The sequence below is a fragment of the Alligator mississippiensis genome, chromosome 11 (assembly GCF_030867095.1).
Source record: "Alligator mississippiensis isolate rAllMis1 chromosome 11, rAllMis1, whole genome shotgun sequence".
In the NCBI taxonomy this organism is placed as follows: domain Eukaryota; kingdom Metazoa; phylum Chordata; order Crocodylia; family Alligatoridae; genus Alligator; species Alligator mississippiensis.
Window position 1 is genome coordinate 61797821 of NC_081834.1, and position 25620 is coordinate 61823440.

The following is a 25620-nucleotide window of genomic DNA, read 5'->3' on the forward strand; positions in this document are numbered from 1 at the left end:
CACTTCTCTTTTTCTTCGATCCTTCTTTCAAACCTACTCCTCTAAAACCCTCTTACCTTCTTAACATCACTGATTCCTACCTCCCAACTGTTGGGCTAGGCTTGCCTTCCTTTTATTTCTCAAGCTATTATTTAGGCACTCTGTCCCTGCCCCTGCCCCTGCCCCTGCCCGAGTCTTGCCCGTGGCAATGGCCCTGCTGCCCTCTGCTCCCTTGCAGGGGGCCACACGGGCTCGGGGACCCCCGTCCTCACAGCGGTGCTCAGTCCCCCCAGACTCATGCTCAGCCCTCGTCTCCCCTCAGCACCAGATGCCACCCTGGGCGCAGGCAGGCGGGCAGCAGACAGGCTCCCCGCCATTAAGGGCGCTGCGGATTTACCTCCCCTGGGGGCAGGCCAGGAGCGGAGGGAGCCTGCACCCGGTGAGTTCGGGTCGCCTGAGCTGGGGGACTTGTGCGGTTGTGTGGGGAGGGGGCAAGGCCTCTGCATGGGGGCACCCCCTCTCCCTCCTCGGTCTCTATTCCCAGGGATTGAGCTGATCCAGCCCCTCCAGCCCCACAGCACTTTCTTCCACCCTCCAGATGCCTGTTTGGGCCAGGAGACCCCTCCCCAGCCTTTCTGCCCCTCATCCCTTCGTGCCCTGGCACCCACCCATTCTGTCAGCAGAGTGGGTGCAGCTGACGCGGTGCCCCTTGTCCCCCCCAGGACCAGGAGCAGTGCCGGGGGGAAGTGGAGGGGTGGGGGAGACCCTCCCAGCTGTGCGGGGCAGCTCTGCCAGGGCCGAGATGTGGCCGGACCCTCCCGCTGCCGTGAGTCTCTGCCCTGACCAGGGGTGTATGGGGTCTGATCTGGGAGTCAGGGGTCTCTCCCCAGGTGCCCTGTGCCCCTCCCACCTCCATGCATGGCATGAGATCCCGGGGGAGGATCTCGCTCCCTGCCGACTCCACGGGACCTGCAAGAATAAGGGAGGGGGTCGTGGGCTCATCCCCGATCACAGGGACAGTCCTTCCCAAACCAGAGTGTCGGAGGGCACCTGGGACCCTGAGTGGGAGGTGAGGGCTCACCTGAGATGGGTGGTAACAGCCAACCCCTGGCACCCCCAGGACCCAGGCCTGTGAGCCCTGCCCAACCCCAGGACTCTGGGGGCTGCCATCCCTGCACCCTGGGGAGATGGGGAACTCGCTGCAGGTGAGCGGGACCCAGGCGGGCTGGGGGCTGAGGGAGACCGAGTGGGCTGGGCATGGCTGCATGGAGGGGTGGACCAGAGGGACAAGGCTGGGGCTGGGCTGGGGGTTGGCGGGTGAATGCATGGCCGGAGGGACAGGTGGGGGCAAGAGGTGGCTACGTGTGCAGACAGACAGGCCATGGCGTGACGTCTCTCTAACCCGCGCCATCTCGTTTGCTGCAGCTGGAGCTGGAGGCGCTTCGGGCCCGGCTGGCACAGGCGGAGCAGGACATGGAAACTGTGCTGTCCTGGTAGGTGTGGGGCTGGGGAGGGAGCTGGCTGTTCCCGTTGTGCGGCACAGGGCTCGGGGCACAAGCCCAGGGCCCATCCCACCTTCTGTGCATGTTTCTGCCTGGGGAAGGGGTGTTTTCTGGGACGGCGCCATCCATCTCTCTGAGCCCAGAAATGTTTTTTTGTCTCCACAGCGCACGGCAAAGGGAGGAGCGGCTCCGGGTGAGTTTGCGTGGGGCAGGGGTCCTCAGGGCTGTGGGCAGGGGAGGGAAGAGGCTGAGGCCAAGCTTGGCCAGGCTGGGGGACATCCCAGAGGCTGCTGAAGCTGGGAGCAGAGTCCCGACACATGGCGTGCGGGGAGAGGAGGGACCTGATGGGTGCGCAGGGAGGTAACGCTGGTGGGTGCGGGGCCCGATACGCTGGGCGCAGGCATGGGCAGGCTCTGACGGGCTGGGGGGATTCTCGTGCAGGCCCAAGTGGAGGTGCTGAGGAGCCAGAACCTCTTCCTGGTGCTGGCCCTCAAGGCGCAGAGGGAGCAGGGCTGCGAACAGGACGACAGCCCCATGGAGGTGAGTCCTTCTGCATGCCCCTGCCCCGGGGGACGGGGAGCGTGCGTGTGCCCATGTGTGCACAGGGCAAGGCTGGCCCCTGCTGTGCCAGCCCCGCAGTGGAGGGGACGTGGGGTTGCCCTGGGGGGAGGGCTTGTGTGTGCAGCGCTGGGCACCATGTGAGCTGTGTGGATGGCACAGTGGGACCGGTGGGGTGACAGGTCTGTGCTGCACTGACCTCCCCTGCTCCCTGGGTTACTGCCCCCCAGCCTCCCCACATACTCCACCACGTGCCAGCTCTGGGCCCACAGGCTGGATCTTCTCTTCACTGCCATGTTACTTTTTCATTTGCACCAGACTCCCATGGATATGGAGGGGATGGCGGAGGAGTGCTGGCCACCCTGGAGGGGGTAAGTGGGGGACAGGGAGGGCAGGGTGAGGTGCGGGGCTGTCCTGGGTAGCTGGTGGGCTCTGGGCCAGGCTATGGCATGTTGCAAGTGGTGCTGTTTGCAGGTAGGGGAGTCCTTCCTTCTCCGGTGCTGGTGGGGATGGATTCAGTCCAGGACCCATTTCTGACCAGCTCCTTTTTGTGCAACCAGGAGCATTAGCCCCCGCCAGGAAAAGGAGGCAGGGTCCCATGAGGACAAGGGGACGCAAATCAAGGTGCCCCTCCCTGCAGAAGCCAGCACCCAGGCAGAGGGCCCTGGGCATGAACACACCAATACCCAGACCGGGGCCCTCTGCCGGGCTGAAGTCAGGTGCGAGACTAAACCCCTGCCCGTCATGGAGGCAAGCATGCAAACCAAGACTCGCCTCCGTCCAAATCACCGAGGACACGGGGAACGGTATGGTGCTTTTTTACTGTTTGTTTGTGAGCCTGGGATCAGAGCGGGATGGGACCTGGGTGCTGATCAGGGCCCCTTCTGCCTCCAGGCAGGTCAGGATGACCCCTGATGTCCATCCCTCAGGGTGCCAGTGCCCTGAACCAAGCAGCTGTCCCCTGTGTCAGTCCCACATCATCCCTGGGCCTCCGCATCCTGTCCTCATGCTGTGTGGGCGCCACATCTTGGGAGGGGATTGCCTCCTGGCGGTATGAAGACCGAAGATGCTGGGGGGATGCCTACTTATCCTTACCGTAAAGAAGTTCTTCCTGATGTCTAATCTAAATCTGCTCTGTCAGTTGGTGGAGCTTGTTTCTAGTTATCCCAAGGGGCACCCTGGTCAATAGGCTATCTCCTATTTCTTGCTGTCCACCTCACCCGTGATGAATTTGTAGACGGCCACAGGTCACCTCTCCATCTTCCCTTGCAGAGGCTGAAGACATCCAGGTCCCTCAATCTCTCTTCATAGGACCTTAGCTGCAGGCCCCTAACCGCACAAGTGGCCCTCCTCTGGACCCTCTCAAGGTTATTCACGTCCCTCTTGAAGTGGGTACCCAAAACTGGATGCAGTTCTCCGGCTATGCCCTTACCAATGCTGCATAAGGGGAAGTATCACCTCCCTAGACCCGTTTGGGATGCACCTGCTAATGCATGACAGAGTGCAGTTAGCTTTACTTCTCACTTTGTCGCACTGACGGCTCAAGTTCATCTTGGAGTTGACTATGACTCTGAGATCCTTGCAGCAAGGTAGGGCTCCCCGCCTAGGCGCTGTGCTGGGTTCCCCCACCTGACTCGCCTTCCACACCTTGTTATTAATTAATTAATGATCTTAATTAGGCAGGAGACTGGCCATTTACAGCCCCGATGCCAGGGAGCACCATCTGTGGCTCCGTAACTTCCCTACACCACAGCCCATTCCTTGCAGATGGCATCCAGATGTTACAGTGCTGCCGGCCTAGCGCTGGAGCAAGCTTAGGCCGTGCTGTCAGGCCTCGGTCACCTGCACATTCACACTTCCCGCCTCTCACTCGGGCCTCGACACTCCACCCTGTCTCACAGGGTCTCTTTCATGCATCACCAACTTATGCTGCCCTGCTCCCTCTTGGAGGGAGCAAGGCCATAGGCTTAGCTAGTCCATTCCTTGGGTGGCAGACGTACCATCTGTGGGGCTTCTCCCACAACCCTCACCGGAGCAGTGGCCAGCCAAGTACTCAACTGGGTCTAAGCTTACTCTGGCCCCTTCCGGGACAACACGATGTGTATATAAATGTACTGGGCCCTCAGCCCTCTGGGTCTTCTCCCCCTTCACTCGCACTCCCCATCTCCACACCCTTCCCTCAGGCCCACGGAGCTTCCCTCCCGGGTGGGCTCAGGTGGCCGCAGCCATGCCTGGACCCCCTACCTCCGGTGGTGTCCCGGAGGTTAAGGTGCCTCGATGTCCCTTTCACCAGGGTGGTAATGGGCATTTCATGGGGCTCCCACACCACTGGGAGCTTCACCAGGCCACCCACTCCCAGCAGGGTGCAGTTTTTGGCCATGCCCAGGACCAGGAGCCTCCTAGGCATCCCCTACAGCTCCTCCCTTACCTCCAGGGTGCTCCATGAAGCTTCACAGCCAGGCGATGCTGTTGCCTGGCCTGCCAGCAGCAAAATGCCCTGCTTATATAGGCAGCCCTGAATCAAAAAATGGGTGCTGTAATTAGGCACCTGCTGGCTGCTGGCTTCTAGCCCTTAAAGTGGGAGGCACAAACTGTGCCCTGCCACAATCCCGTTCTGCTGCTGTGCTCCTTTGAAAGTCATTTCCCAGTTTGTGAGTGTGACGGTGATTCTTTCTCCCTAGGTGCAGCGCTTAGCACTTAACTTTATTAAAATGCATCCTATGCTGTCCATCATCCATCTCTAACCAGTTACCCTTGTGCAATCAGGAGCAGATGCCCCTCCCAGGGGCTGGACGCAGGGACCCAGGCCAGCCTGCCCCGTACCAGAAAGGCCAGCACCCAGGCAGAGGGCCCCCACCATGGAGACTCCTGCACCCAGCCCGGGCCCTCTGCCTGGCTGAGGTGGGGTGCCAGGCTGGCCCGGGGACGATGTTGGAGGCAAGCACCCAGACCAAGGGGCATCATTGTCTAAGATGGACACGACAGGGGGAAAGGTATAATGATTTTCCTAGTGCTAGCATGAGAGCGTGGGATCTGTGTGAGGGTTGGAAGGGCTGGAGCCAGTGTCATATTGAATGAAATAGTTTGAATGTTTGTAATGGTTGCCCATTAGCCAGTTTCAGGAAGAAGATAAGATCTATCTCCTTATCTAAGTCATTCTTTTTGGACTACGTGTAAAAGTTCCTGACTTTGTTTAAAGTCTTAATTTGAATTTTATCTTTAGAAGTCTTTTACAAAGAGCAAATATCCTGAGTTCCGAGAGATCAAACCCTAGGGCCTTTTGACCAGGTTGGTAAGAAAAGGTCATTTGCAGTGGTATGGAAGTTCCCCAAAGTAATTAAAATGCTCAACAAAAGAAACTAATTACTAAGCAAAAGAATCTATTGAGTAAGATCCGAGCCCAAATTTGGGAGTAATGACAGGTTTGAGTAGGAGCGGCCCAAGACGGGAGCTCACTCAATAAAAACTGTAACTTACTGTCCCAATTTGGAGGTGACTCTACTTGCAGAACAACGAAGGAATAATCGCAAGTGTAGGCCAGATCAGATTGATCACCTGAACCAACCTCTCCATGAACACGAATCTTTTAGTTCACGCTGAAGCCGCGGAGCACCTGAAAGGGACTGAAGGAAGGGGACTTAGTCCTATCACCGCTGAGGCCAGCCTATTGAATTGTATTGCTGAGGCGAGCCCATTGAACCTAACTACTGAGGCCAACCCATTAAATCGTACTACTGACGAATGAAACCATTTTTTGGTATTTGGCTTCTCGGAATTCTAGGATTGTAAGTATATTATGAAAATAATAGTATTGATTCAAATTTAACTTTTAGTTGTAATTGTAGTTGTTTTTGTAACACTAATTCTTATAGCATTGTTTGGGAAGGAAGTGCATTCGGAGCATTGTTTCTGATATATGTAGTTATTGTGTTCTTAATGTTTGTGGTATTCCTTAAAGCTAAGCAGTGTTATATACGTAGCGAAGAGTTTTAAAATAAAATTGTGTTGTATAAATTAAGTGTGTAATCATTGTGAAATCGTGCAATCAGCTAATTCCCCAGCCAGTGCATCAAAAGGAATCAGTAAATTGTGTGGGATTTTCTATATTCCACAACCCACTAGAGACAGCCAGGACTATGTTCCTGGTCCTGGGAAGGTCTTGCGGGTTGGGAGCAAGACGGGTTGAGGGCTGGGACCCCTGTGCCAGTTCCTGGGACAGAGGCAGTGGTGGAGAGAGGGGACGCCAGGGCATGGGCTGGTGGAAGTGGTAGGGCCTGGGGGTTTGGGGTGTCTGCGAGGTGACCAGTGTCCCTGCTTCCCACCCCCAGTGCTGACACGGCGGCAGAGGGGAGGAGGCGAAGGTGGGGAGCACTGAGCAGGTGAGTTGCCAGGGCTCCTGGCCCAGGTCAGGCCTGCTGGGACAGAAATCCCCGCTGAGCCAAGTGTGAGAACCACGTACTGCTCCTGGCTGGGGAGACTCTCCTTTACCCCGTGGTTGTTCCTGGGTGTGAGCAGAGGGGCCGAGATCCAACCCCATCCCACTCACACTAGTTTGTTCACACCTGTCCTGCACCCCACCCTGCGCGTGCCCTGACTCTGCCCTTCTCCCACAGGTTTCACCTGGCCTGGATGGTCCCGTGCTGTTTCGCCCCCAGATGAACAGCTGAACTCCTCCCCTCCCCATGCCCCTCTTTTGTTTCTGTTCGTGATGCATCTGCCACTGCATGATAGACACCGGCACTCAGGTGTCCCTCCATCCTCCCCTGCCTGATCCGGGATGGGCCCACAGGATGCCAGTGTTGGTGCTTTTGCCTCTCTGAGCATGTAAGTGGTTTCCCATTCCTTCGAGGTTTCCACAGACTCTTCTTTTGTCCCTTTCTCTTGAGCTGCACACTCCAACCTAGGGGCCATCATGACTTTAGGGCTTCTTAGGGCTATCAGGAGCCATGTCTTTTGAATGTGGCCATGAGCCAGGCAGGCTGCAAGTACACCTGAGCTATTAGGCAAGGAGGATGCACAAGTGTGACCAGTGAAGCAAGGGGCATGGTATGAGCCACTCCTGCATTGCACCAGGCCAACCCAAACCTAGGAAAGGGATCACTCAGCGCAAAGTCATCGCTGCCCTACTTGGTTGCCTAGTATGAGCTATTTAATGTACATGACCTGTTTATTTGTGATTTGGACATAAAAGGCAGCAGCAGAGTCCTTGTGGTTTCAATTCTCACCAGACACCTTGCAGAGAAGAAAAGACAACCTCATGACACCAAGATGTCACCAGGGCTAATTACAAGACCCGAGTGGAAAGGGGTGAGCTGCAGGGAAGGAGGAGCCCCAGACAAGTCATCAGCATGCTGTCACACCTGTTCCTGTTCCTCAGGGAACCACTGATCACCTCCAGGCAAGTGAAGTTTCACCCAGTGGTAACAACAAAGGTGTGGCATGGCATGGCTTGGCATGGCTTGGCGTGACCCAGAGGGGTGGAAGTTGTCTGTGGCCCATCAGCCACTGCATCTGGCATGAGGCTGTCACAAAACCCTTCTCTCTACAATTAAAGTCTCTTTCATCAATTTGTCCTGCTAGGGTTATACACGTTGGCAAAGTTGCGAGGAGGCTTGGCAGGCTAATAGTGCTCCAAAAATAGAGAAAAGTTCTTGATGGTGGAGCAAGCAATTGAAGCAGAATATTTCACGATGGTGGCAGAGCCAGAAGTAGGTTGCAGCACAACAGAAATCTTTAGTCCTTTTGGTTTTTCTGGCCATGGGATTCAGGTTTCCTTCCTGTGAAGTACTGTGTGGTTGCTGAAGCTCAGTGTCATCCCCACCTTAAGAGAAAACATGCAGAGGCCTCTTGTTTCAATACAACTCCCACGTTGATAATGGCGATGGGGCAGACATGCGTGATTACCAGAGGCCCCTGGTCACGGACCTTCCCCAGTCACAGACCTGCACGTACGGAGCCAGTGACTGGATGATGATGATTTGTACTTTGAACTGAGACTGGTGTGCAATGAGGCAGCTGCAATTATGACTGAGCAGGCCTATTTCGATCAGCTCTGCTCATCTGTGTGCAGGGGACACTAGAAAAGGCACCTTGAACAGCCTGTGTCATGTCACCTGCCTGAATCTGCCCAGGTCAAGTACTGAGGTCTGCAACCTGGACTATCCGCACCCTGGTGCACAGCACTAACAGCGACCGACTGGCCTGAAGGACAGCACTTGTGTCCAGAGCTGCATGGATTTCTTTCCCTGAACAAGCGTGCAGAAAATGATCTACTCATCCCAAAGCAACTGAATGACACAGTGAAACGTATGACAGGTACTTGCAGATACACTCATATCCTTGGCTGTCTCTTCTGTCTCATACCCCTTCTCCTCAATTTCAAGATAAAGAGGCTACAGTATCATGGACCTCGTGTCTAAACTTCCTGGTTTTCTTTTACTGAGGCAGAGTTTGACTATGTTGAACAAGGTTCAGAGTGGACAACTACCTACTTCGGTACTGGAATTGTATTAAAGCGCCCAGGTTTGAGTGTGGCAAAATCCAGACTGTAGCACATATCACCGAGGACTGTCCTGTCCTAGTTATCTTTGAAATGATTGCACTGAAGACCTGCACTAGGCTGCTGACGATGCCTCGCCATAGGTATCATACCTGATACGGTCACTCCCGCCTTCCCCCTCAGTGCCGTTGCTGATAGGATGCTTAGAGCTTGTTCTGTTATTCGGATGCTGTATTCCATAGGAATAAATCACTAAGCAATAAATAGAAGCCATTGTGCAAGACCCCCGCTCAAAACCCTGGCTCCTAACTGACTGTATCCTAGTGCATTGCAAAGTCCCCCTCAGCACAGCTACAACCAGCGCAGTGCAGGACCCCAACAGCTACAACGGCCGTAGCAGAAGCGCTCACGTTGTGGCCCGGGCAGATCCTGACAATCTGCAGTGCTGCTGAATCCCTGTCCTCGACCGTCACAGGCAGGACACGAGAAGAGGAGGAGAGGACGAGCAGTACAAAAGGCTGTTGGATGGATCCGCATTTGATATGCTCCACCATGCCCGTCCGCACGGCCACAAACTGCTGTCAGCAAAAGAAGCAACCAAAGAAGGGGTTCAATGTCAAGTGCTGGAGAAACCCTGCTAAAAGACATCATCTCCAGCAGTTCTTCATGGACAAACACGCCAACTGCCCTGACGCTCCTGACACCACTGATCACTCAACAAAGAGCGAGAGCTTCAAGAAAGGCGTCCATGAGACGTGCTAAAACTCTCAAGGCTTCTCCAAAAAGAAACATCATGACTCGTTCAATGACAATGACAGCCTTTAGATTACTCAACCATTCAAAACTGACAGAACAACATGAACTTTAAATATGAAACTTAAACATCAGTGTGTTAGAAAAGGATTCCACTAAATAGGTGTGTAATCTGTAACATGTCATGAAAAATGGGATAATTTATTATACCAGTGCTGCAAATCCTGATGAAATCTTCCCTGGGCTCACATAAGGGCTTCACTGAAGACAAGGGGCTTGGGTTTGGTTTAGCACGTCATCCTGCACGTTCCCCTAGCCATTGCTTCCCATCTGCCCTGAGGGTTTTCTCCCCGTTTGCTTCGCAAAGGAGTCTAATCCCTTCATCAGGCTGGAGCAGGGCCAGGTTTCCGATGCCTGATCACATCAGGATTTCTATGCAGGTACTGTCCATGTGGGAGCTTTCACCTCTGGGGTCCAGCTCCCTGGCCTGACACATGCAGAGATCCCAGTAAATGTGGCAGCTTGTGGCATCCAAGCCTGCCCTCTTCCCCACTCTTGTCACCGTGGGATATAAAGGTGACCTGGGAAATGTCCGGGTTATCCTCTCCTTGCTCTCGACCAGTCCTGCCGTGAGTGTCTCACCAGAGCACGTCCACATGAGGTGCCAGGGCTTGAACTCCCCTGGAGAGGCCATGGCTGGGCACAGGCCCTGTTCTGCAGGGCACTGCTGTATCCCGCCATCTTTTCCTTCTTGCACTGGAGTCACGGCAAGAAATCAGGGTCCCCGTTCATCCCACCTGACCACTGCGGCAGGGTCCCCTCTAGGATACCTTGCTTGGAGTCTTCCCCAGGACCAGGTCCAGGAAGACAGAGCAGGCCAGAGAGCACAAGGGGAGCTGACACCATGCTACACCTGCCATTGCTGAAGGGCTGTGTTGTCTGCACATGGCAGAGGGCTAGGGGAGGGCCTGACTGCCTCCTTACTGGGGACCAGCAAGCAGGTGGGACAGTCTGCAGCCCAGGACAGGAGCATCTCTAGAGAAGGCAGGAGCTGCCTTGTGATGGGTGGAGGTGACACGAGGAGAGCAGCATGAGGGGAGATGCTGATTAAACAGGAGAGGCAGGAGAGTCCATCAGGAGCTTTCTTAACAGCAGGTCGCAGGGTGGGATACACGGAAGGGGCTGAGGTTGGATTTGGCATTTCATATAATGCTCATGAAACTCTAACTTCAAGCAATAATTTGAAAAGCACAAACCATGTGGACAAGATTTCCGTCCATGTTAAATAGGAAATTCTTCACTGGGGAGACCTGATGGGCTCCATGTGAGCAGATGTGTCTGCAGGGATGTGGGATCATTGAACAGGAGGACTGGAAGGGGCCTCACAAGGTCATCTCGTCCAGCCCCCTGATCCAGGCGCTCTCATCCCTCAGTATCCCATCCCAACCAAGTGTCCGTCCAACCTGCTTCTCACAGTTTCCCGTCACGGAGATGCCACCGCTCCTCTAGGCAGCCTGCTCCAATGTCTGGCCCTTCATGGTCAGAAAGTCCCTGGTGAGGCCACCCCAACGCTGAATAGAGGGGAAGAGTCATTTCCCTTGATGGACACATGACACTCCTGTTAATGCAGCCCAGGACACTCTTGTCTTTTTTGGAACAAGAAGGAGGGAGAAATGGGAGACACGGACTTGTAGCTCAGTCTTGGGCACGGCCACCTGCCCATGGGGCACGGAGCGGAGACCCGTGTCCTCCCTGATGTAAACTGAGGGCTGTCCAGGTTGATTGTGGGTCAAGCTGGCCTCCTCCTCTATTAGCAGGGTCAGGGGCCAGCTCTGCTCTCACTCAAGCAAGATTTTCCCTCTCAAACAAGGACCCATGACCCACCCGTCTCTGACCACCTGTTCTGCAAGGAGCATGCGGCAAGTGGGCCTCAGGTTTGCCTCCTGCGTCACATCCGACTGTTCAGCCTGGGCATCATGCAGAGCCTGCTGATTTTCCTGGCCCTGGGGAGGCGGAGAAGGTCAGATGAAACACCAGCTCTTTGACCCCCGCAAAGCTGCACCAATTCAGTTGCTGTGGCAGCATGCGGGCTCAGCCCAGGCCCAGGTGGCAGTCAGGACCCCTCTGCACACCCCCAGCCAGGCCAAGCAAGCTGGTGTTTGGCTGTGGGCCTGCAGCACTGCTCAGCTGGGCGACGTGAAGCCCCAGTGGGGTCCTGAACCTCAGACAGAGCAAGCTTGCTCAACAGTTCGCAGCATGGGCCCAGGACTGATGTGGATTGGGGAACGCTGTGCTCAGCTCAACAGTTGTGACCTCTCTGTGCCTTCCTCTACATGTGGAGTAGGGCGATAGCAGCCCCAGTCTCTGCTGTGACAGCCCTTTGGGATGTGCTGGTGGGAAGTGCCAGGTGAGACCTATGTAACATCATGGCATAAATCAATGGATCCCGCAGCATCTGAACGGACAACGGTGGCTCCCGGTCTGGTGACCCTGGCGAGTAGAGACACTCAAAAAGGCTGAGGTGAATTTGATCTAAGTTATCCTTTTTTCTCTAAGCGGTGTAACTTAGATTGGTAGCAAGAAGAGCACACCTTTGCCCTTGCCAGTGGGTGCAAATCTTAGACCAGTTTCCTCCGTTTTAAACAATGATGCCAAACTTTTCTTCTGTAATTCGTACAGACCAGTTTCTGATCACTTATTCTGGTTCAAGCGTAATGTCTGCCTGTTGTGTCTTATTGTTTTCTGTGCACTGCCCCTTTCAGGCCAAAGCCCTCCTGTCCTCCACTGCAGGGGCCCCTTGCTGGTGGCAGTTTTGCAGCACTGGGGACGCCCTCTTTCTGCCACGAGGAGCCGGAGGCTTTCTTGGTTCCTTTCCCCCCGCAGGGCTGGACGGGTCAAGTGAGAGCAAAGCAAGTATAAACTCTGCACACATGTACCAAGGGCAAAGGTTAAGATCCACATGGATGTGATTTCAGAGGGTTATAATAATAAATAAGTGTAGTTCAAAGCAGGAGTGTCCAGAGGGTTGATGCTGAACTCCCAGCATATTACAGTCCCACCAGTCAGAGCTTCTGAGCAGGGCGATTTTACCTGGAGTAGCACACTGTTCAGCTGAGGGACTGGGACGTCTCACGTGGTCGCAGTCCCTAGCGCAGAACTTGTCCTTCTTCCCTTCAGACACTTGTAACATCCCTATGGCTTGGCCTTCCTTTCACCCACATGGTAGAAAAGAGTGGACTCCAAGGAGACCCTGGGAAGGGCCCAGGAGTCACTGAAATAATGGCAACCTGAAGTAGGACAGTGCAGCCCCAGTGACATGTCCTATGGGGCAGCCACAGTATGACTGTATGTCTTTTCCTGAGACAAACCTTGAAGCTGGGACAAGATCCCAATATTTAAGTCATGTTATGTGCTGAGACAGTCCAGGTTTTTCAAGCCAGGAGTGTCTCAGTGAAAGCAGCACTTTTGCTTTAGCCAAGATCTCTCCATTCCCGACACAAAAGACCTCTGGGACAGTGCAATAAGGAGCCGGATTTTTCTCAGAAATGATGCTTAGGCTCCAGAGACGGCCTATGCTTGTGTCTTCCTCAGGACGTGACTTTAGACGCCTGCAGATCTCTTCTCCCATTCAGCCGGTCCCAACGCAGGTCCCTGATGAAGCAGGACGGATGAACGGGTGGAGGGATGTGACACAAGGCAGCATCTTGCTACAAGAATGACACTTCATGTCAGGGACGGGTGTGCTTGCTCTTCTCTCCCCGGTCCAGCTCCATCTCTCCCCTCCAACCTGGACTCAAGAAACCATTTCCTCCGTCTTCTCCTGTCCTTGCACTGTCCCGTGCTTCCTCCTACTCACCACGATCTTCTCTGGCACGGACGCTTTCCACCCCTGCAGCTCCACAGCCTCGTGTCCCCTCTGCTGCACGGCTGCCTGCAGGGTGAGGAGCTCCCGCAGCAGGCGCTGCCCGTCCCTCCTGCGCTGCATCTACCAGGAGCGGGACCGGGGTAAAGGGAGGCTCTGAGCCAGGGACCTCCCTGTCCCCCCCAAACCCGCTGTGGGACTCAGGCCTCTTGGGACCCCCAGGCTGCTGCCATGAGTCTCCTCCTGGGCAGGCGCAGGGAGGAGCAGGGCAGTGTCTGTGGCAGGAGGGGACCCAGGTGGGGCTTCACAAACACACCCTCCCCTCGAACTGCCCGCGGGCGAGCGTCTCCCCTAGTCAGCTCTGGGTCAGCGGGATGGGCTCCCCTGGGGAGGGAACAGAGGACTGAACGGGTTTCCTACCTTCCCGCGGTCCTGGAGGCGCTGGGTGACACTGAGCACAGCTTCCTCCGGTGTCCCCTGTTCTTCCCTCTCCTGGTCTTCCTCGTCCTGCATCTTCTCTGTGGCCGGACTGGGACTCACTGCAGCAGGAAGAAAAGTGGGGGGTGAGTCCTTTGCCCCCGAGGGGAAGACACGTGCAGTGTGGGGGGCAGAGATGGGGCCGTGCTCCCCTTGCCAGCCAAGGGCCCCCTGTCTGCAGAAATCTCCCAGGGCCCTCTCCATCCCGCTCCTCCGCCCCCGCAACCTCACGGCCCCCATGGCTGAGAGCACACTGGACTGCCCCACTGACCTGGGAGGTCCCTGTGCCCCCACAAGTGACCCTGCCTCCCCCATCACCCACCCCCACCAAGGCCACCCCACGCACGGGGACCAGGAGGTCGTGCGGCTCAGCCCCCTCGCCTTGGCCAGGATGCCGCTGCCCAGCCCTGCGCAGGGTCTGCCTTGCCCCCTGGAGTGAATGGCCCTAAGACTGGGTGGCCCCAGCGCGGCTCCTCACCGGTGCGGCTGGCGCCAGGGGTCGGGGGGCTCGCAGACCCCAGGGAGCCGTGTGGGTCCGCGGAGGAGGAGCTGCAACTCAGGCTGGGGCTGGGGCTGGTGCAGGACGGGCTCCGCTCCAGCCCCAGGGAGGCTGGGCCCTCCTCCACGTCTCTGCAGGGGCTGCCTCCTGCCGGGGGGCTGCAGGGCCGGGCTCCAGGCTGCTCCATGCCCCGGGCGGGAGGCTGCACGGCTCTTGTGCCCGGCGCTCCTCTCCTCCGGGCTCCCGCCTGCCCAGGCGCACCCAGGGCCACCTCCACTTGCACCTGGAGGTGGTGGGCTGCTGCAAATGCTCTTCTTTGGTGCTGGCACGTACTGTTTTTTTACACCAGCACACAGGGCACAGCCACGTCCTCGCCTTGATGGGCCCCTCCTCTTCATGGCCGGGGGGGCCCAGATGTTCCTGCCCAGGCCCCCCGCTGTGATCTGCTGGCACGAAGCCCACCTTGGTGGTCCTCCTGCTCAGCACCCGCCTCAGCCTGTCCATCCTGGCACCGAGCAGGAGCAGTCATCAGCTGGGCTTCAAGGCACCCCTGTGCACCCGTCTGCCCCTGAACCTCCTGCTCTCCAGGAGACAGGCCGGTGTCCCCGGGGATGCCCCCATGCCGCCAGCCTCCTGATCACTTGGGGATCATGGGCAGGGAAGCCCTGGGCTCAGGGGCAATGACTGGCAGGCAGCTGGTTTGGACACAGCTCCCTGCTCCAGCCCCTGACCTCTGGCTCCACGTGCCTGGCTCGGGGCTGAAGCCCCCGGGAGTCCAGGCAGCTCCTGGGATTAAACCCGGGGCTGGGATTGGGGAGTGCCCGGCAGAGGAGGGCAGGGACCCCTTCCCTGGGACCTGTGGGTGCCCGTCAGCGCCGCAGCTTTGGGCTCCCTGCCCGCTCCGGCCGGGCAGCGCGGGCTGAGCTGGGAGGGCTGGGAGCTCCTGTACCTGGGGATGTTTCCAACCCCGTGGAATGGGTGTGAGAGCATCAGGGCCGTGCTCACCACCTTGGAGCGGGGCGGACTTTCCTCCCCTTTCTGCAGTCCCCTGCACAGACATGGGATGCCCCGCATGTCTTAGCGCCGGCTAGAACTTAGCACGGGGGGTCTTAGCGCAGGCTAGAACTCCCCACTGAAGTGAATGGAGAGCCTGGCACATCCTGGTAACCAAGGATCCCGCTCTGGAGGTGTCTGAGTCCTGCCCAGTGACAAGAGCAGGAGCTGCATGATTGTGCAGAGTGAATTATAATCTCCTGCTGGAGGCACCCGAAGTGCAGGCCTGCTCCCCATGCCATGTACTAGAGAACTGTGTGGCTGGACAGCAGGGTGCCTTCCTCAGCCTGGCTGCAGAAGCCAGGACACTGCTGGCCCCTTCCTGTTAGACACAAGGCGTCAGACAGACTTTTTACCTTCTGGACATAAGAAAAAATCAAGTTCAAGGAGTCTTGATTTAGGCACCCAGAATTAATGGATCCTTTGATTCATCTCATAGCCCCTAAACATCCTGCATACATAATGAAGATAATATTGTGCAGAAACATTTTGTAATAATAATAAGAAAATCTCTTGTTTGGGAAGCTCCTAGATCAGCACTTCTGAACTCCTGAGCCTCAAGGCGCTTCTCGTTGGGCTCCACTCAGCCCTTGCTGGACTCACAGACACCCTCACAAATGCCAGCTCTTGCTTTTCACTCGTTTTTGGAATACAGACAAAATACTGAGCAATTCTCCTGTTGCAGAGAAGTCAGAAAGAGCGCGACGGGTCCCAGTGTTTTTGGCACTCTGGGTTCCCATGTGAAATGCCAGGGTTTCAATTGCGGATCGTGTTTGCACACCCAGCAGTTCTGACACTGCAGGTTACACTGCAGCATCCTTGCAAGGATGTCAAGGCACCTCGGTGTGCCCTGTCCCCCGGCTGAGAACCACTGCATAGAGGGATACTGTGAGTGCTCTGGGAGGGCGGAGGAAACCAGTTCTTCTCTGCGTGGAGCAGGGTGTGCACGCATGTTCTCCCAGCCCCTTCGCCTCCATGTCGATGCTCTCAGGGTCCGTCTGGGCCGCTGGCGCCGGGAGGAGGACACTGGCCCCTGCACACCCTGCTGCTCCACCCACGTGCTGGGCAGCTGCTTGCATTGCTGAGGTGCCCTGTGGCTGGGAGCCTGCAGCAGGGGCAGGAGCTTGCTCCCCCGCGCCCGCTCGCCCAGCTCAGAGCCAGCCTTTCTCGTCGTGGCATGGCAAAGCAAGCGGCATTGCAGGCCCCGTGTGTGGGAAGCGGGGCTCGGAGCAGGGAGCCCTTTGCCGGCTCTCGCAGTGCCCGGGACCTGCTGCCAGGGACGTTGAATCCACCCAGCCTCGGGCTTCCGGACGGTCTCCAAGGAGGCAGCAGCAGGAGAGGTCCCGGCCAGGGCCCGGGCAGCCCCTGGACTCGAGGGAAAACGTCTGTGTGACACCTCCCGGGCAACACGGAGCTGCCAGCAGTGTCCTGGCTTCTGCAGCCAGGCTGAGGAAGCACCTGCTCCCGGTCCTGCAGCTCTGCAGCACATCCCATGGGGAGAGGCTTGCAGTTGGGGCACCTCCAGCAGGTGAGTATCGGGATCGGGGTTTTGCATTTCCCACCGAAAAGGGAGTAAAACACAGATTTCCCCCCTGTACCTGAGGAAAACACGGATTTCTCATTTTAATGGAGAAACCCATGGATCGTGCATGTTTGCAAAGAGCTCTCTGCAGGCTGACAGACTTCAGGCCCGCAAGAGGGTTGTGGTGGGGGACCAGGAGGAGGGCGGTCAGGCAGGGGCACTAGGTGCATGTACATGCACATGGCCCGGGCAGCGTGGAGAGCAGCTCTGCAGGTAAATTGGGGGCAGGGATTGAAGCCCCTCTAGGGAGGGAGGCAGGGAGCTGGGCAGGGCTGAGGCGGGGGCTGCTGCCCAGCCGAGCAGTGCGTGGGGTCGGGGCCACAATGTGCGGCCTCAGGGGGCAGGGGTGCTGCCAGCTGCCTGCTGCAGGTTCAGGCTCCTTTCCTGCTGCCCTCTCCCGGGGCCTCTGCATCCACCAAGCACGGGGAAGCTCCTTGCCACCACGTGCTCCACGCTGCCCTGGCGATGCACTCCCTGCCCGCGCAGCTGCAGCCAGGGGCACAACCCAACGCCCAGGTCCACGGTGCGCCCAGCCCCGTTTCACACAGATCTGAGAGGTGTGGGTCCCTCTTGCTCCCCGGGAATACGCCCAACAGCGGGGAGCTGGCTTCACCCCCAGCCGAGCCCCCAGCAGGTAGGCAGCAGTTGTGGGGGGAGCCGGGCTCTGCATTGCTGCAGCCACTGCCTCCTGCAGCCTCCACGCTGCCTGCAGTGGCTTGCTTGAGTGAGGATTAACCCACGCAGCTGCCTCAATGACCAGATTGAACCTTTGTTGCTGAACCAGGCATATCATTTTATCAAACTATCAAATCATGCGCGGACGCTACTGGTGCCTTTTGTGATGATGACACGCTCCTGTGAAGTTGGAGCTACTGTGAAGTTGGAGCCAGCGCTTGGTCTCTCATCAAGTCACTGAATAGTGCCACCCTGGCATTTGCACCAGACGTGAGGATGACACCAGGAGCACGCGTGGACTCCTGTGGACTCTGCCCGGGCCTTGGACATTGGATTCAGGAACGTGCATCTTGGGCAGCGGTCTGTGTGGAGGGAACCAATGATACAAAGGAGACGGCTGGGACCTGCTGGGAGCGGGTGTGCAACTGCCAGCTCTTCACTGGTGTGAGATGTGGAGGGGGGCGCAACCCCTAATCCTATGGGCGCTGTGGCTTAGTTGGTTAAAGCACCTGCCTTGTAAACAGGGGAGCCTGGGTTCAAATCCCAGCAGTGCCTATCTCTTCATAGCTCACTGCAAAGCCCCAGTTTCCTACCTTTGGAGCAGGATTGGTCCTGGTGTCAATATGTAGCTCCCTGGCTCCTTCTTCCCACTTCGTGGGACTTTGGTAGACCATTCTTCTTGCTACAGCATCTAAACCTGTCTCTAATGAACAAGAAATGGGTTCTCCTGCAGGATACGTGCAGTGTTTAGAGTGGGGCAAAATCAGAAAACATGAGATCTCTTCCCTGTTTCTATGTGCAACTGCAGGCCTGTGCAATATAAACCCCTTTTCATCATAGGAAATGCATGTTTCTGAATGCTGTTCTTCTTGTCAAGAGACTGTCTCGTGTTTTAAAGGTCCTCTTTGGTTGTCTGGGCCAGGCCCAAGTGAAAGGAAACTAGATCCCAGGAGCCGCGCCGAGCGCCGCAGTCCAGATTCCAGGGGCATCCTTTCTGAAATAGGGTTTTTGATTTGAACTTTCCAAATGCATTTAATGGGTCAAAGATCAAGGATGGGTAGGAAACCACCGAGGAGAAAAATCATCTAGAAATGGGCCGAGAGACAGAGAAACTGAACGAGAGGCTGAGTCTTGCTGGTGCCTGGGCAACTCCTTTGGACCCTCTGGGTACTTCTACATGAGATGCTTTAATGAGCATTACATTCATCTGATGTGCATTAAAGCACGGCCGTAAAACCATGCACTAGGCTAATGCACGTTTGATTAGTGAAATGTGCATTTTTCTAATACCTGAAGATACAGAGTTTTTGCACATGCTCTAGGGTGCGGGGGAAGGTGCTTTAATTTAAGTGGATCCAAAAGCCACCCAAATTGAAGCACCTGGAGTGTCTCATATATCAGCATCCCCACACTTCAATACGTCAAACAAGCTTTAGTTGTAGTGCCCCTGCCACCATTTTGAAGCACGGGGACACTGCTACATGAGACGCAGCAGCTGGCTGTAATCACAGCGCGTGTGAGCAGCCTCCTGGCTCATGTACAGTCACCAGCAGGTACTAGATTTAATGCTCGCGAGAGCACCCTGGCTGAGACTCCCTCCAAACGGGGCAAGGATGGCTTCTCTGCCACCCCTGCCTGGCTGTAGCTCCCTGGGGCCAGCTTCTGCCTGCTTCCAGCTCGTGGGGGTTTCCTTGGTGGGCCTGTCTGGGCAGCAGCAGTGTTGCACAGGCCCGGCTGGAGCAAGGAGGCTCTGCTGCTTGCTCCCTGGCCCCTGGGCATTGCGCCCCTGTGGTGCGGGTACGTTCTGGCTCCAGCACGGGAGCCAGCCCCTGGCCTTGCTGTGGGGACCTCGTGGGGCATCTGCCTGAAGTCCCTGGCAGAGGAACCCCGTGGACATGGCAGCTTCCCTGCCCCTGAGATGCTCGGTCCTTGGCCCCAACTGGGCAGCAGAAGAGACCACAGACGTTCTGGTGATTTGGGGCAATGCCGAGGTGCAGCGGCAGTTCTGCCAGGGCAGGAGGGCCAATGCTCTTCTCTGAGCAGTGAAGGCTGCGTGGCTGCTGCGAATGGTGGTCACTGAGCACAAGAGATGGTCCAGAGTAGGTTGCCGTAGCAACACACTACAGTGATGTAGCGTCTGCAAGTGTCTACACATAAACAACAGCTACGTCACCACAGCGACGTGCTCCCCTGGTGTAGCACTCTGCTAAAAATAACAGTGCGCCACACATAACGGCATACTACGGGCTGTTACTGCGCCATGATTTAACACTTGCAGAAGGAAGTACTACATCATGGTGCAAGAACAACACTGCCGTAGTGACACATGTACAAGTGTCCACAGTGTGCTCGCTCTGCAGGTCCAGCAGCTGTGCGTGGGGGAGAGGCACCAGCTGCCACCGGGGATGCAGCATGAGGAATGGTGTCCCGATGACCAGACCCTCTGAATGCACCGTCTCCACCAGCACCAGGCGTAGGACAGCACCCTCCTGCTGGGCAGCTGGGCACCGTCATGGAGGAGTGGCTGGCCAACCTGCCGGCTTGGCACCCGGTGGCAGGAGCAGAGCAGGAGAGGGAGGCATGTGAGCAGCAGAGGTGGGCGAGCAGGAGCAGGTGGCCAGCGAGCAGGAGAGGAACCTGGCTTCTGGGGTTGAAGAGAAGCGCGTTGCCGTCCAGCACAGCATGGTGCCACCCAGGAGCTGCTTCTAGAGCAGACAGCCTCTGAATCGCAGCATCCTAGACCCTAAACACTGGAGGCTGCAAGTGGAAGAGGAACCGTGCAAAATACCCTGGTCTGATCCGGTTTGCTCTGCCTTTCAGCATCCGCTGTCTAGCACCGTGTGCCACGGGAGGCTGGATGCGGGATCTGTGGTCTCACCTAGTAAATGGCAGTCCTTCTGCAGTGCCGGAAGAAAAGCATTCATTGTCCACCGTTGTTTTGAGAACACATGGGCGCAGGCAGGGAAGCCCATCCTTTGGGAAAAAGGGCACCAAGAAACCCCAGTGGCCCAATGGATAGGGCACTGGCTTTCTAAGCCAGGGATTGTGGGTTCAAGTCCCTCCTGGGGTGGTCTTGTTAATCTTTAACCAAGGTGCAGATGAGAAGGCAGTGAACATATGTTCACAGGCTTCTTCTAAGTAACCAGTTCCAGTGCTTCACCACCCTCATAAGGAGGGAGGTTTTACTAACATCCAATTTAACCCTCCCTTGCTCAACTTTGAGCCTTTTGTGCCTTCTTCTTTCATCTGTGGCCACTGAGAGCAGTCCAGCTTTGTGCTCCTTGAAACCACCCTGCAGGTATAGATTCATAGATGTCAGGGTCAGAAGGGACCTCAAGAGATCATCGAGTCCGACCCCCTGCATAGGCAGGAAAGAGTGCTGGGTCTAGATGACCCCAGCTAGATGCTTATCCAACCTCCTCTTGAAGACCCCCAGGGGAGGGGAGAGCACCACCTCCCTTGGGAGCCCGTTCCAGACCTTGGCCACTCGAACTGTGAGGAAGTTCTTCCTAATGTCTAATCTAAATCTGCTCTCTGCTAGCTTGTGGCCATTATTTCTTGTAACCCCCGGGGGCGCCTTGGTGAGTAAAGCCTCACCAATTCCCTTCTGTGCCCCCGTGATGAACTTATAGGCAGCCACAAGGTCGCCTCTCAACCTTCTCTTGCAGAGGCTGAAAAGGTCCAGGTGCCCTAGTCTCTTCTCGTAGGGCTTGGTCTGCAAGCCCTTAACCGTACCAGGTAGGTAAAGGCTGCTATCAAATCCCTTCTCAGTCTTCTCTTTTCCTAACTCAATACACCCAGTTCCCTTAGCCTCTCCTTACAAATCCTGCCCCCCGGTCCCACAGCCATTTACTCTCTCCAACTTGGCCACATGCTTTTTGTACAAGCCTCACGGGGGTGCGTTTGGCAGGGCACTTGTCAGGAGGCATTACAGACCCTGCTTGTCCTGGCTACAATCCTCTGCTGCACCCTTAGCTTGTTTGGAGCGTCTGAGTTTGGGAGCTGCACCAGACACAGCCGAGCTGAGTGGTCCTGCCCTGCACCAGGATATGCACCATTCAAGGTGCCAGGCAGCCAGGGTTCAAGCAAGCAAGCAAACATGAATCATGAAAAGATTGTGACAAAATTAATTTGTTTTTCAAAATAATCTTAATCTCCCCCTTGCTGCTTGCTGCCCTCCAGTTCTCTCTCCATCCTCCTCATGACCAGCATTGACCGCCTCCACCACCTCCGTGGGCATCCCTCTGCACCTGTAGGGATTTCAGCCCAGTGTCGTCATGCTGAGGGCCTGCCAGGGCCTCTTTCTGGCTCACACGGGCTGTCAGGCCAGGACTGTTTCCATTACACAGTGTGGAAATGCTGCTCTTAGCAGGGAGCCCCCAGAGCGCCCACATCGCTGGGCTGCAGAAGGACACTCTTTGCTTTCCAGCCTGCTGTTCCCACGCGTCCTGCACTTGCGGCTGCCTAGCGGGTGCTGGGTGCTGTGCTCCGTCCTGACCTCAGTGCTGCTCGTGTCAGCCGCACGCGCACTGGGTGTGCCCTACAGACCCCGAACACAGCAGCAGCGTAGGCAGGGATTTGGTGACTGAGCACCTGGGAGTCCCCGTGCTGCCCCTGGCCCGGCCTGAGCCAAGTGCTTTGGAGCCTGAGCTTCAGCTGCCTCCATGGTTTTTGTTTCCAAGCTGACCTAACTCCTACACGTGTACTGAGCTATCCAGGTGCCCCATCGCTGTCCTACTGACGCACCAAGGGGCTTGTCCTGCTGCGGGTGCTGGCAGTCCTGGTCCCTGGGATCATCGTTCTGCATATGGTCACCAGGAGGAAGCATCAATGTGAGTGATGGAGAGGAGAAGAGAGGGAATGGGTAGAGGGACTGCCATCCCATCCTCACCTTTCCCCAAACCCCTCACGGCGTTGGAGTGTCACTGAGGCAAAACTGAAAACTTTTCTACCCTGGGCAGAGATGCCAGAGAGTGTCTGCATGTGTGTGCGTGTATGTGTGAGAGAGCACATGCATGCATGCACGTGTGTGCATTTCTTGCCTTCTCTAGAGATTCAAAGGCCCTTGCTCCTGCTGCCGCCACCACTCAGTGTCCTTTTGCCGTGGCTGCTGCTGTGGCAGTGTGGGCTCCCCAGGAGCTGCCATTGTGGTGCCTCCTCTAAACCTGCACCTGGAGCTCGCTCGCACTTGCCTCCCACTGGTCACGCCACTGGACTGACAGACTCGCACACTCAGCCCACAGACCGAGGAGCTGGTCTGCCCCACGGCTTTGGCTGCAGCCTTCAGGTGCAGAGGGAGCAGCAGCTGTTCCCGATGCCCCTGGAAGGGGCCCTCATTGCTTGCAGGTCTGTGCTCCAGTCCTGGCCCCCAGGAGCCTGCCTGCGCCTGCTCTGTGGTGGGTACAGGCTGCCGCCTCAAGCGCCCCCTTGTCCCATGCACTGTTCTGGCCTGGCACCTTCATCAGTTCTTGTGTGGACGCAGCTGTGCAGGCTTGATTGCAGTTTTCCTAATTAAAGAGCATCCAAACCTAATGTCTGCACCTCCTCGGACGTCTCCTCCACAAGAACACAAAAACTGCTGCTTCTCGGGGCTGGATGAGAGCTGGGTGAGGGGCTGTTCTTGCCTGGTGTAGGACGGGGGGCACAACAGGGCCAAGCATGACAGTGTGTTCTGGTCCTGTCACATGTGAGCTTTTGATCCTGCCATTCCCCCACTAGTGTGGCCCCCAGAGCCCTGCTCCAGGAAGGGAAACCAAGAAATCCCAAGTATTAGCAAAGAAATGATTATCCTTTAAGGAAGGGAATATGGGCCTGGGCATGAAAGCAGTAGGCACCACTCATGAATGTCTCATGCCCCGGCGGCAGAACCTCTTCTGCAGTGACGTTCAGCGAAATCAAGTGCAAGCCCTGCGCTTGGGATGGAGGAACCGCATGCACAAATACAGACTGGGCAGTGACTGGCTGGGCGGCAGTGCTGCAGAGGGCCTAAGGGTTACAGTGGACCCTGAGCGGAGTGTCAGCCAGCCCTGTGCTCTTGTTGCAAAAAGAGCCAGCAGCCTCCTGGGTTGCATTAACAGGAATGTCACCTGCAAATCATGGGGAGTGATTCTCCTGCTCTGTTCAGCATTGCTGAGGCCTCCCCTGGGGAACTATGTCCTGGTTTGGGCCACACGATTCAAGAAGGCTGTATCGGGAGTTGATTATGAAAGGGCCCCCTCACCAAGTGCTGAGATGCAGCTGCTTGTGGGGTGGGGCATGCTGGAGGCTAGGTCTACAGCACCCCCTGTCATGTAAGAGTCAGGGCCCGGTGCCTGCATGGGTTATGGTTGATGCCCTCCCAGGGGCAAGGTCTCCAGCCTGGGGTCCAGGTGTGAGTGGGTGTGAGGGGCAGAGAAAGGGAAAGGGTTAGAGGCACCTTTCTCCTTGTCATTGGCAGTGCAGAAAGACTTTTCTTTCTGCTGGGATATTTTGGCAGGTAGAAATCCCCCCGCTGGGGTCAATGATGTTGTTTTGGGGCGTCCAAGACACTTCATGACATGGGGCTAAGCCAAAACCCTGGGCCCAGCCAGTCGCCATGAGGAGATGGGGTCACGGCATCCCCAGAACAAGGGGCGCCTGCAGCCAGTCCACAGCAGGGCCGCGGTGCCAGCTGGGCTCAGGGAGGCAGTGCGGGCACCGTCCCCTGGAGCCACAGGCAGCAGCCCCGGCCTCTCCTCTGCAGCCCGTAAAAGCCAGAGCCAGGCCTCGGTCTCCTCGTCCAGGCCAAGGCGAGTTCGTGCTCCTCATGGCTCCTTCCCGTCCCTCCTGCTCGGGTTTTGCCTCCTGGCCCTGACTCCAGGCAGACCCGGGGCGTTCCCTGCTCCTCAGGCTGGTTTGCCCTTTGCCTCTGGGTTTGCATTTCTGCTCCCGGTTCGCCCTTGGCTGCCGTTGTGTCTGGGTCACAGTCTGAGCCCAGGTTGTCCTGACTTGGCTACGGCTTCCAACCCAGTCCCACCCCGGCCCCTCCGAAACCTAGCACCTTGGGGAGCCGATCTGGACTACTCCTGTGCTTTGGGCAACTAACTCCTGGGCTACACCCCCCGTGCCGCAGTGCCGAGCTCTTCCTCTGCTCACGCTTCTCACACACGTGTGCCGGGAACTGTTGGAGCAGCAGGAGCGATGGGCAGGGGTAGACAGTGGGAAGCGTTGAGCTGTGTTTGTGCTGGGGATGGGTCAGCCGCCTGGAGTCGTATTTTGGACACAGGTAGGTAGGTTTGGCTCAGGTAATTCATGTGGGAGGGTCCCTGGGCCCCCACCTTGGCTGGGTTTGGGAGCGCTCCTCACAGCGGGGTGAGGCTTGGGTATTGGAGGGATCCTCTTGCTCCAGGGCACTTTGGGGATCTCCGGACCTCCTGGTGGGGCTCTGCCCCGGGGTTTGAGGCCTTTGCAAGCAGGTCCCTTCAGTCAGGTAGTTGGCAGTGTGCTGCACGGGGCTGCTGGAGTAGCCTGAGCTAGGGTTAGGGAATGGGTTAGTTCAGAGCTGCCTTGGTGGGATGCCTGGAGGGCTATTTAGGACGTCTGTAGGTAGCCTCCTCCATCCTAATCGTACGAGGCTGAAGCTTGGGCCCCCACACGGGGTTGGGTCTGGTAGGTTGAAAGCGGTGGGGTCAGGCTTGGCTGTGGAGGGCTCCTCTTCCTCCGGGTGCGTGTTGCCAGGGAGGGATCTCCCAGCTGAGCTCAGTGGTGGGCTTTTGGGCTTTCCCCAGGTTTGGGGATGCAGATATTGTGGTCACGGCCCGGGGGCTCCTGGAGACAGCTGAGCTCAGGCTGGGCAGAGAACAGGAAGGTTTGAAGCTCTTTTCCCTTGGCAATGGGAGCTGTCCGAGGGCTGTTCCCAGGACACGAGCAGTTTGCCCAGTCTCTGCTGAGTGGATGTGGGATGAATCCTGGACCCCCTCGCGTAGGCTTACATTTTGGAAAGCAGCGGTGTCGGCCTCCGCAGGGTACTTGGGGGCTTTCCCAGCTACTGCCTGGCAGCAGCTTGCCCAGGGTCTCCTGCCTGAGGTTGCTGCAGAAGCTCATGCTGGGATTGGGGTTGGGGCTTTGGCTGGTGACAGAGAGCAGGAAAGCATGGAGCTGTCTTTCTGCTCAGGGTTTGTAGGACTTCCTCTTGATACCATATTTTGGAGACAGATGCGTGTC

General features: G+C 56.8%; 1 long non-coding RNA gene and 2 other non-coding genes across 3 annotated transcripts; all 3 read left to right on the top strand.

Moving 5' to 3' along the window:
* Positions 1 to 1949: 1949 nt before the first annotated feature.
* On the top strand, positions 1950 to 2650 carry LOC132243906 (uncharacterized). The gene is made up of 3 exons (XR_009455477.1): positions 1950 to 2021; positions 2358 to 2410; positions 2600 to 2650. It is a non-coding gene; the product is annotated as an uncharacterized LOC132243906 (long non-coding RNA).
* A 15270-nt stretch (positions 2651 to 17920) lies between these two features.
* On the top strand, positions 17921 to 17994 carry TRNAT-UGU (transfer RNA threonine (anticodon UGU)). The gene has a single exon. It is a non-coding gene; the product is annotated as a tRNA-Thr (tRNA).
* A 2442-nt stretch (positions 17995 to 20436) lies between these two features.
* Positions 20437 to 20509, top strand: TRNAR-UCU (transfer RNA arginine (anticodon UCU)). The gene has a single exon. It is a non-coding gene; the product is annotated as a tRNA-Arg (tRNA).
* Positions 20510 to 25620: the final 5111 nt, after the last annotated feature.